This window comes from Callorhinus ursinus, unplaced genomic scaffold, assembly GCF_003265705.2.
Source record: "Callorhinus ursinus isolate GAN/ISIS: 27379988/994484 unplaced genomic scaffold, GSC_fseal_2.0 scaffold35, whole genome shotgun sequence".
In the NCBI taxonomy this organism is placed as follows: Eukaryota; Metazoa; Chordata; class Mammalia; order Carnivora; family Otariidae; genus Callorhinus; species Callorhinus ursinus.
The window spans coordinates 9,984,944-9,997,833 of record NW_027397097.1 but is presented as its reverse complement, the minus strand read 5'-3'; the positions used below and the strand labels follow the sequence as shown (position 1 = coordinate 9,997,833).

General features: G+C 35.5%; 1 long non-coding RNA gene across 1 annotated transcript in view; it reads left to right on the top strand.

Annotated features, from left to right (window-relative positions):
- The window catches only part of LOC141370452 (uncharacterized), a 1,695,799-nt gene that overhangs the window by 800,318 nt on the left and 882,591 nt on the right, over positions 1 to 12,890 (top strand). Inside the window, exon 4 of the long non-coding RNA XR_012374485.1 lies at positions 9,868 to 9,948. This is a non-coding gene — a long non-coding RNA (uncharacterized lncRNA). The remainder of the gene's footprint in view (positions 1 to 9,867; positions 9,949 to 12,890) is intronic.

Below are 12,890 nucleotides of genomic sequence, written 5' to 3'. Positions count from 1 at the left end.
GGATACCTTCCTCATCACAGATCAGTCACAGCTCATTCACTGAGTCTCGGTGGTCAGGATCCTGTGCTTCAGAGAATAGTCACATATAAAAGTTATATAAAGGTCAAAACACAGTTAATGATCATTAAAACAGAATACCTTGGCTCATGCCCCTGGTCTCCATATAATAATTCATATATATCAGGTCATACACCTTATATTGTACCTGCAGTTGCCTGTTATTTTATATGTAATTTTGTCACAATTGTGTGGCATTGTGATTCAGACCTCCTCAGTCATTACAGAAACTAGTTTCCATGTCCATAGGTGTGATAAGTGACACAAGTGCACATTTATCCTTCAGATGTTTCTCACAATAAGGGGAGACTAGGGAACTTCAAGTTATACAGCAGCACAGACTAAGAACCCCTTGTAGGAAGAAAATGGGCTGCTGAGAGCCATAGAACTGTATACCAATGGTGATAAGTAAAAACAAAGTGGTAGTGATATGATGGTGGAGGGGTATTTTATAGAATAATTAAATGTCCCTGCAAGACAACAGAGTAATCATTTGGACAAATAATTGAGTCATTATTATAATATAACAAAAATACATGTTAGAGTCTTCCTATTGCTATTTCAGATTATTCCGGCCATGGCACACATTTTTTCTCCTTTCAGTGAAAATCTGTAACAGCCACCAGCATTTATGTCATAGAGCTAGTGACATGAAAAAGAGCATCAGCTCAGCCTATGGATCCAAAGTAGTCATGCTGAACTCTATACCTGAGTTCTTTCTCTAGGTGACCGAAACCTGGCCTCTCAAGTGCCAGAATCTGGCATAAAGTGGGAGTTTTTCATAAATAGATTTCTTTTAAGCAAAGTATTTTGAAAAGAATTTGTGTTCTCTACAGTTTGTATAGATTATTAATGATAATATTTCTATGACAAGTGATAGTCCCATTTATCACTGGAAAAACTGTAAATCCCTTACCATTATACATGACATATACACATAAATATATACATATATTTATATTAGAGACCTAATAAATATATGGAGACACAATGATGAAGAAACATGTCGTGGGGTCTACCTTTAGTGAGCTTCTGCTCTGTTGAAGAAGTCAAACTTTAAAACAGTTACAACTGAAGTGGTGGTAGGAGTCGTAAATGTGAGATGGGAAATCTATGATCATGTAACAGGAGTACAAAACACAGATTCAGAGATCCAGGAAAGACTTCTCAAAAGAGGTGACACCAGACTGACCTTAAGAATGAGTAAAGAGCTAACCAAATGAGCAGTGGGGTTGAAGGAAAACACCAATCCTGACAGATGGAGGTTAGATGCAAAGGACCAGACAAGTGAGGCATGTGATATATTCTAGGAAGTGGAAGAACTTCAGTATGACTAGGGTATATATCAGCAAGTGGACAGGACATTGTAAAGAGATTAGGAAATAGAATAACTTTGAATGAGAAAAGACATAGAATTGTACAACGGCTACTCTGAAAACTTCTCTAAACTTTCAGATAAACTCTCACTATTCCCTTACTCGCCATGGGAGTAAGGTCCAGGGAGCCATGGATTGTTGTGCCTAGAGAAAAACAATAATTACTGCTTGTTGTTTGCATGGTAGACATGGGATGGTTCATTTCTCACATACCATCAAAGTGAAGTAATCTTCAAAAGCTTTTATATAGGAAGGTTAAAAGACAAAAATTTTGAATGAAATTTTCATTCTAGTGGAGAAGATAATCAAGTAGAGCAATAAGTATATATATATTATAGTATTAGATATCAATAAAATATGAAGAAAATTAATGCTTGGTGACTTAAATAAAATGAAAATGGTTTAAAATGAGCCCTTAGAATGACAGGTATCTAAAATTATTCCGATTTCCTTTAAACCAGGGAGCTTCCTACACAGGATGTTAGAGTCCTTCTAACTAGATCCAGTAAATCCTAGGCTTTTACGTACTACTGATATTTTTGTTTGTCTGTTTCACTGCCCACTATTCTAAAGCATGTTGTAGAATAGATCATATTCCACCTATCTGACACCATGCAGATTAGAAATTACTTGGACTCAAGAGGTTGAGAATGAGATAGAAAACAAATAGCTCTTCTTTGTATCATTTATATTATTCTAATAAAAAAACTGCTTTTCATTTTCCATTAACTTTATTGTTCCATTAATTATACAAATGTATAAAAGGCATGTCATATCACAACCTAAAGTGGCATGCTGCTAAATTATGGTTACTAACAGAAACTTCTAAAAAAAGAACTATAACTAGTAGAAAGCATATGAACAAAACTAAAAATTAACTTCATTGTTTATTCTTTTTTAAAAACATTTTTTTTTCTAAAGACAAATAAGTCTGGTCAAAATGAAACTCCACAATTCACCCATTTGTTGACTAAAAGTAGAGATCTCCATTTTCATTGATCTCCAACTGTTTCCTCTGTTTTAAATGTTACTAAAAGATAATAACTTAGGGGCCCCTGGGTGGCTCAGTCGGTTAAGCATCTGCCTTCTGCTCAGGTCATGATACCAGGGTCCTGGGATCGAGCCACAATAGGGTTCCCTGATGGAGGGGAACCTGCTTCTCCTCCCTCTGTCCCTGCACCCTGACTTGTACTCTCTCTCTCACACTCTGCTCTCTCTCTTTCTCAAGTAAATAAAATCTTTTAAAAAAAGATAACTTAATTTGTCTCTCAGTTTCCAAAGTAATTTACCTTGTCTAGTATTGTTTCAAGGCTTAAAAGCCTGCTTTCTTATTCACATTGTATTTACATGTTAAAATTAAATGATGGAATTATTGTTTATGATTCTTCACATTTGACTCTAGCTGCTATGGAATATGATGCATACATATTTCTAATATAATTCAGTTACAGGAACTAAACACAGATTATGTTGTCCCCTGACCATTTATTCTACCTTGAGTCTTAGTTTTTAATTTTATATTTATCCTTCAACAGTGTGTATAAAAGATGCACTGAAAGCTGCTACTTTCTCAACAACATCATGATCACAGTTAGTTAAATATTTAATGCCACAAGCACAAGGTAGGACATGCAATAAGCATGAACTTGACTATAAAACCACTGTAATGGGTTTAGATCCCTTGGGTCTCCAACGTGCTCTGTACTGATACAGTAAATGAGGGAAAAGTCTCATCAAGATGCATGTTTAAATAGGAATCTGTCCTGCCATATACGTTGACAAGATTAATTATAGATCTCTGAACCTGATGTGTTTCCTAATATCTTGAATCTCTTTCCTAGTATGCAGTCAAGCTGCAATATTTATTGTAGCCTTGTGTAATTCTGGATAATTCTCTTTTCCAGAGTAATACTTTTCAATATATTTTAGGACTGTAAACAGTCCTTTTACAATAGTAGCAAAATTCTGAAAGAATGCAAGGGCTCTTTTCATGAGAAAATTCAGCCATTTTCTCTACTGTGTATGTCTTCAAATGAAAAGATGAAACAGTAAATACAGTAAAAATTATTATAAGATATTTTGCTTTGTGCATTACACAGTCTGCCTTAAAAGATATGAAAAAAGAAAGACCCCAAATTATTTTTTAAAGCTGAAATTATGGTGATAGCAGTATACCATTTGTATTAAAATATATATAGGTTATATATCAAAGGAGTTTAAAGCACAAGTTTATGGTGAAACAGATGTAGAACTCAATCAGGGTATCAATATTTACTAATTGGGTAAAGTTATTTAATGTTTTGATCATTAGTTTTCTCATTTCTAAAATGGGAAAGGTAAACCAACTTTTTGGATTTGTTATGATGATTACATAGTATGACACACAGAGGTGATTATCACAATGCTTGGTCCATCACAATCACTAAATGCCAACTTAAAGATAAACAGCTCTTTCCCTTTTGGCTGCCGCAGTGAGAGGAGTTGCCACCATGTCCTCCCACCTGCAGTGGTTGGATGAACATGCAGAACTGCTCCAGCTTCCTGATCAAGAGGAACAAGCAGACACACAGCACAGAACCCAATAACCTGAAGGCTTGTAACTCCTGCCACGATGGGCTGATTGACTGCAAGACTGTGGGCATGGAGCTGGCAGTCTATGGCAAATGTGTACTGGTGGTCATGAACTGGAGATCCAGCCAGCAACCCCTGCCACCTCCTATGTGTGGGCCACTATCAGCAAGAATGCCCAGGCCATCCTCAGCAGCATTAGGCACATGATCTGCAAGAACATGTACAGCCCAGATCTGTGCATGGCTGCCGTTCACAGAGCCAGCACCATCCTGTTCAGCCAGAGCCTGTGACAGGGAAGAGGTTGGGACCACCCCACTAAGAGCTCCTGAGTACCTGCCCCCCACCTCCAAAGCAATAAAGATGTCAACCACCTAAAGACAAATAAAAATAAACATAATACTTCATACAGTTTGAAATATTTGCCTAGGCTTTCTATTGACCCCATCATCCTAAATGTGAATCCAAGAAGTAAGCTTCATAAAAATCTTTACAGTTGATCCTGATGAAGATTCAGATGTCTTTGTTTTATTGTGATATATCTTCATAATGGATTCTTGAGGAGATATTTATTAATACACTGCATTCAGTATTCTTAAACAGGAAACTAATACATTCAACCAGCTTTTATTTTTCTCCTATTTTCTTTAATACCTAGGACAGTATTCTTTTTTTTTCCTTTTTTTATTATGTTATGTTAATCACCATACATTACATCATTAGTTTTTGATGTAGTGTTCCATGATTCATTGTTTGCGTATAACACCCAGTGCTCCATTCAGTACGTGCCCTCTTTAATACCCATCACCAGGCTAACCCATCCTCCCACGCCCCTCCCCTCTAGAACCCTCAGTTTGTTTCTCAGAGTCCATAGTCTCCCATGGTTTGTAGGACAGTATCCTTAGTTGCAGGACATAGTAGCTCATTAGCTCTCTGTACCTCTGTGCTCCCATCTCCCACAATATGGTCCAAGCTCTTTGCTCTCTTCAAGGGTACACTGCCAAATAGTTTCCCTTCCTGCTGCTGACTTGACCTCCTTCATTCATGATTCCATTTTTCTTTCTTTCTTTTTTTATTATTATTATGTTCAGTTAGCCAACATATAATACATCATTAGTTTTTGATGTAGTGTTCAACAATTGATTAGTTGTTTATAACACCCATTGCTCATCGCAACACGTGCTCTCCTTTATACCCATCACCCTGCCCCCCCCAATCCTTTATGCAACCCTCAGTTTGTTTCCCAGAGTCCAGAGTCTCTCATGGTTTGTACCCCTCTCTGGTTTCTTCCCATTCCATTTTTCTTTCTAATCATGCCCAGTACTCTGGTGATAATGATGCAAAATCCTTATCTCATTTTGGGGGTGGACTGGCCAGCCATATCTCAGTATAGAGAAAAACAGAGTCTAGGCACTGGATGCCCTTTTGGAAGGCAAATTACAGGGTCACTCTGGAATAGAGGTGAAAACAATATTCAGTGTAGTTGATGAAGAGCACCCTAGGCTGAGGTTAAGTTGGGTAGAAATCAATAAGAAAGGAAATGATCAAAAAAGAAGTAAGGGATAATGCTAAGGAGGCAAACTAGTGGATCAGAATCAAGTCAATGAATGATGGATATGATATTTGTCTTATTTATTCTTTAGGGTGGGAAAACACACCCTTAAAGGAACTGAATTAGACTGGACAATAAGAAGGCTGGTTGTCATCTTCATCAAAATTCTGAACATCATCATTAATGTCATCATCATCATCATCATCACCACCACCACCACTGCCACCATCATCATTATAATCCCATTTGTAGAGAAATAGGAAAGTGTATCAGTGTTACATTGAAAGAGTCAAAAAATAGGTTAAAGCAAAACTTGGCTATTATTGTATAATCTTTATTTAGCAAGTTATTGATTGACTATAGATTGCTTTTTACTGAGATATAATTCACATAACATAAAATTCATCATTTTATTTATTTATTAGAGACATATTTATTTATCTGAGAGAGAGAGAGAGAGAGAGAGCATAAGAGCATGAGCCAGGAGGAGGGGCAGAGGCAGAGGGAGAGAGAGAATCCACAAACAGACTCCTCACTGAGCGCAGAGGCTGAGCTGGGGCTTGATCCTAGGACCCTGAGATCATGACCTGAGCCAAAGCCAAGTCGGCAACTCAACTGACGGAGCCACCCAGGCACCCCAAATTCACCATTTTAAAGTGTATAGGTTAGTGGTTTTCATCCTCCCTGCCATCTATGCCTTAGCAATAGCCTTTCTTGCTATTTGGCCATGTCTTGTAAACTTGTGGATCTGATTCTTAGTCAATCAAGACTTAACTAATGTGGGTATGTTAGTTTCTTACTATTGCTAGAACAAATTATGGCAAATTTGACAGCTTAAAATAATACAAATTTAGTGTCTTGTAGTTTGGAGATCTTTTTAAGCCATAATCAAAGTGTTAGCCAGGCTGCATTTCTTCTGGAGACTTAATGGGGAATCCATTTCCTTGCTTTTTCCAATTTTCAGAAGCTACCCACATCCTTTGCTCATGGCCCCTTCTTCATTCATCTTCAAAGCCAGTAGCATAACATCTTCAAATCTCTCTCTCTCTCTCTTTTCCTCATGCCTCCAACTTTCAGTTATAAAGATATTTGTGGTTACTTTGGGCTGACCCAGATAATCCAGGATAATATCTCCATCTCAAGATCTTTAATCACATCTACAGAATCCCCTTTGTTGTATAAGGGAACATTCACAGGTTCTGGAAATTAGGATGTGGACATCTTTGAGGGAGGGAGTTGCCATTTAGCCTACTACACTGGGATTCATGTAAATATGTTATATTGCCTGAATAAAATTGTTTTTGTGTATTTTTTATGTTTAATGAGGTTATCTCTACAAAATTTTCTTGTACACTACTCTTGGATTTCCCAGCCTGTGAAATTTAAAAACCCTTCTTCAAGAAGTTTGCTAATTGCCAGAGAGCTTACACTCTCCTACACTGTGACAATCCCATCTTCAATGAATTCCATTTAGTGATTTCCATAAAATATATCCTTTACATTAGTTGGGAGTTTTACTTGTTTTACTGAAATTTGAAAGTTTATGGGCATGACCATCAATCTCATTGATTCCTTCCTTCTTTTTTTTCACTCCTACTGTCCCTATCCCTCTTCTTATCATCCTGTCACTCAGATGGCCTGGCATCCTCAAACTTTTCTCTGTTTTGCAGAGCAGTTCATTTTTGAACAATTTCAGTTGTCAAACTTGAAAAATGGCACCAAAGCACATCAGACAAGGGACCTCTGTTGAAGAAGTTTGAATGTCTGTTGAAATGGTTGTGTCTATAGCTGGCAAAGTGATGTTTCTTCTAATTATAAATATAATGTTATACTCATATAAAGATTGTTATAATAGATAGTTGAAAGATGATGCTAAGCATCTTCAGCTATTTGGACACAGGGTTGGTATGCATGTCTGAATACTGTCTTACCTACTAGTGTTTGTCACTAATTAGGTTTGCTTAAGTATTCACTCTTTATCAGTCATTGTGTTAACTACAGATCCAATAAAGAACAAAACATAAGGTCTTGATTCTATTGGCTCACATTATTGATCCATGTAACCATTGTCCAGCCATATCTTTGGTTTGTTATTGCCTTTGGTGAATTGCCTTGTACCTACCCGAGGTAATGGTCAAGGTAAATTGATAGCAATAGAAGACCTGGGCTTGACACTACTGAAAATGGTTTTCATTAACTTATTCCTGGTTACTATGGAAATAGCAGTATGAAAATAGGAGATTTTGGAAAGATAAAAATTACTTTCTGAATAGGCTTCTTAAAGACATATATGAGATATAATTTTCAGTTCTTCTATGCATTCATAGTGTATGTGTACCTCAAAAAACTTTAAAATGGAAAGGACTATGTCTCTTTTTCTCTATGCCTGGTATATAGTGAGTGATATAAATTAAAGTATTTGTTGGATGATTAAGTAAATACATATATGATTGTATTTAAAAAATAATCACAACTGCCATTTATGACCACGTACTATGTGCCAGCTGTTGTGCTAAGCTTTGTATATGCATTCATCATTTTTATTCCTATTATACTTATAAGAAAAATAAAACTTACAGGGGTTTAATAACTTGTCCACAGTCGTATAACTATCTGTAACTTTGCTCCTAGCTATTAGCCTATATCACTCTCTACTCATCATACTAAGTCATAATTATCTTATAAACTACTAGGCTCCCTTACACGACTATGAACTCCAAGAAAGTAGTGATTTTTACTTGTGTATCACCAGTGCTAAATTCAGAGCCTAGCAAAGACAATGTGTTCAATGACTGCTTCTGGGTTGACATGATTAATCTTTGGAGATCCATCCTCAACATAAAGCATCAGTGGAGAGGACTTGAAAATTAGGAGAACTGTACTCAGATCATTGATGCAAGCTGAGCTATGCCCATTTGGTCACTCTCACTTCCTAGGTTCTTTTTCTGGTAGATAATGTTAGCTACCAAAGAAGTTTCAGGTTGAGGGTCAGCTACACCTGCAATTTTGATATCAAGTTATAATAAAAACAAGTTAAACCAAATTCTTATTTAAATACATACATTTATTAAATATAGACATCCACTGGCAATCAAACATAAACAATTTATACAACCTATATTTTAACTTCAATAAAGTCATGTGGTACGTTTACTTGTTCTGACTACTACTGGTGTGAAAGTTCACTTAAGGTGGATGTGATTAGAGGTAACTCTTCTAGCAGTCATCAGGCAGTTATATTCTCCTGCATTATAATTATAATTAAGTTCTCCTATATTTTAAGTTGAGTATGGATCTTTTTTTTTTTTGGTCAAGCTGTGGCCACTGTCCTTGAAGATACAGTTTACAAGCCTCACTCAATTCTTATATCATGATTATGAAGGGAGGAGAGGGGAAACTTACTAAAGCATATAAGCAAATCCACATATCTTAAATACCTCCAATTTCACCAGTGAGAACCTTCTTCTAATGGTCATCATGCTAATCAGCAAGCCACTGATTTCACCAATGCACATTTATTTTTGACGTTCATCAGCTTAATTAACAAACCTCAGGTGAAGATGGAGATGTATAAAAGAAGCCCTTGTAGCTGACTCTGGTCTTTTTGATATGATGCCAAGTGAACACCATAGAATGTGGTTTTTAATTAGGGTAACTGAGATTTATATCTAAAACTAATAACATTCATAACATCACACCATTAATGATAATTTACACATCTCTACACACATATGTATATGTATATATGTGTATGTGTACATGCATGTGGAGTGCATATGTTGTATTTATGTGTGTTTCTGTAATCTCTAGAATTAGGGTTAAACATTTGTGACCTAGGTGGTTCCTATAAGTTCTCCAGAAGTAATCCATCTTCTGGGAAGCTGTTATTTTCATCCTATTCACATTTTACTTTTTATTGCATCTTCAGTTCAAAACTTATTTGTAGAAATTTTGTATAAAAAAGAAACTGTATAAAATAATTTAGATTTATGTATTTGATAAACTATACTAAAATTAGTGTATCTTTTTCATGTGACATTTTCCCTTCCCAAATAATTTATAAACTCATCCAGAGAAAGCATTTTTATTTTCATTTTTAATTGTTCATCCATTCATATCACAAATATTTAGTGGCATTAAAGCTAGTTCTTTCCATTCTCTCTTTTGTACTTCTAAGCCCACAGTTAACTGGGTTTGGTACCCAGTGCATACACTGTAAATGTTGAATTACTGAAAAACATCCTATTATGAAGCCATCATTACTGAAGTTTGCAGGTTTCTTTTCCTAATTTCAAAATGCCTTTTTCATTTTAGGTCACTCCAGGTAGCTGTCTTATTGCATCAATTCTCTGTCGATTCTCACTGCACGCGGTGAAGAAGAAATCACTGGATCAGGTAGGGCTTCTAGTACCAAAAAGTACTCACTCAAAATTAAATCCATATACTACACTTCAGAGCAAAACTTTAAAAATATTCTTACAACAGAAATTGAGGCAATTGATTTTGGAATTTACTAGAAGTAGAGACCATTTTTTTTCCTGTACTACAAGATCTCTTGTGAAAAAGAAACTATTTATACAAGTACTTGTTAAAGCTTCTACATTGCAATTTACTCCACCTAATAATTACCCTATCAACACATATTCTGTCTAAATGTCTTTAGTCACAGTCCTTCTAATGTAATCTGGATGTTCATTGTTCTTCTGTTTGATATGCACTGGAAGCTTGCAGCATCTTATTCTAATCAGTATTTGAATGCATTGTCTGTTGAAATGAAAGTAACAATGATTGGTAGTAGGACAGATGTTTCCCTTGAATGTGAAAATGTGAGGGTTAAAACCACAAATGAAACTGAATATTCACAGTCTTTGCATGCATTTTTCAAAATGGTGGAATACAAATTTTTGTATAGTGGAAATCAGGTACTAGTCAAAGTTGTAAAGATCTGTGACCTGCAAAATAGATGATATTTGGAAATAACTGAACTATCTGTTCTGAAGAATAGACACAGGACTGTAGTATGTTGGCAACATGAAATATTATCTGCCTTTGTGGTTGGTGATTTTGACAGAGACTAGGAGAGACGTGAAAACGGAAAACAGAACAATCAGAATTTCATGCCAAGTGCATCAGTACATCGGTATATTAACAGAAGGATTAGAAGAGCCTATGAATGGATTGTCATTATTCATTAATGTATTACTATTTTTGTTAATATTAGATGTATCTCTGCTTTTTGATTGAAAATACTATAAAATCAGTTGCTTATGACATTTAATTGTCAAAATAGGAAGATTTTGTAACAGAAATCTGATTTCTCACATGTTAGTAATATTTATCTCCAGTTTCTACATATATCCCTTAGTTAATATTTTTCACTGGGGTTTATAAGGCCATGAGAAAAATTAAAGTATATATAATGTATGGTCAATGAGCTAACTTTAATTTCTCAATTGAGGAAATAATTGAGGCCAAGGAGATTCTTATTTTCGTTTGTTTGTAAAAACAGTGTAGATCTTCCTCTACTTACCATGGAGTTATGTTTGGGTAACTATAAGTTGAAAATATAATTAAGTTGAAAATCAATTTAACACACCTAACCTAACCTACTGAACTTCATAACTTATCCAGCCTACTTTAAACATGCTCAGAACACTTACAGTTAGGGAAAATCATCCAACACAAAGTCTATTTTGTAATAAAGTGTTGAATATCTTATGTAATCAATTTCACACTGTGCTGAAAGTGGAAAATAGAATAGTTATATGGGTACGGAATGGTTGTAAGTGTGTTGATTGTTTACCCTGGTGATCTTGGGGCCAACTGGGAGCTCCAGCTCACTGCCATTATGCAACATCTCAAGAGAACATCGTAACACATGTCACTAGCCTGGGAAAAGGTCAAATTCAAAATATGGTTTCTACTGAATGTGTATTACTTTTGCACCTTCTTAAAGTCAAAATATCCTAAGTCAAACTGCCACAAGTCAGGGATTGTATTGTAACTTACACCTTTATTTAAATAAAGTTTGTGGTTATTTCTTCTCACAACCTTTACAAATACTCATTGAAAAAGGTAATGAATACAGCTGCAGAATACAGATGAACAGGCCCAAATGGTGGACGGTGCCTAGTTAGCTAAGATCTTAAGGAAGAGCAACAGGGTCCTAAAACCCTAATTTACAGTGCAAATTACCATCACTGTAGGAGGAATAGCATCTGATTTCTAACTCCAGGAGTCTCAGTCATCAGGCTGATTTGGGGTAGCCCCTTGTTTTTGGGGTTTTTTTTCTGAATTTCTTAAGCAGTTAATAAGAAGATGGATGAGTGTTTTTGGATTAAAAGTATTCCTCTGTCTACTGAACTGCTCAGAGTTTATACAAAATCACCAGCTAGGTCTCTTGAAATTATGACCCATGGATCTAATCTCCATTAAAGCTTTCTTCACATAGAATTAAGATGTTCAAAATGAAGCATCTTTGGAGTCAGTACCCATGATTAAGAGGTTGTTAGTTCAAGAAGGTGTCCCTACAGTGGTTTTTGGTGTTTCATGCCTTCCCTATTTGAAATCTTACCACACCTCCAACTCACAAGTGTAAATACCTTAGACTATGGCATTTAGTTAACGTGTGCTTTTATTTGTTTTAATTTCATTAATTTAACCTAAAGCCTTTCAGTCAACATTTGAAAACTTTGAAAAATCAAATAAGTAATAAAATAAAGTAATGATGTTTCATGATTCATAAGACTGCCTCCATGATTGTGAGCAAACCATTTAAATCCTTTTTATTCACTGTATGAAAGGCCTTTGTTGGAGGAGGGCTGGCTTCTCTCACACAGGGATATAGTATCTTTGTTCTTTTTAATTTTTTTTTGGTGTTAGAGATTTGTTTAAATACATTTTGATTGACCTATTTGATAACTACCTGAACATTTGATCTTTTTATAGCATAAATAGGACATAAACTTTAGAGACAAGTAGATTTAGGATTATATTCTATCCTCATCTATTACCAGCTGTGACTCCTTGCTACAAATTCTACCTTTGTAACTGGTAGGGAACAATCATATCATTTAAAAGGGTTTTTCCAAGGATTGAACTAGGTAATACGTTTCAAACTCTTAGTATACTGTGTATCACAGAGGAAACACTCAAAAGTATTAATTGTACCATGGAATTGCCTAGAATACTAGTCAGAATGGTATATGTATATATAAATTAATAGTGCTATCACAGGGAATAAGGATGGCTTATCTGTTTTCAAATCATTAGTATAGAAAAAATATTAACACTAAAAGTGCACTGAAGAAAGCTTGAAGTTGGAAGATTTGCAGTGC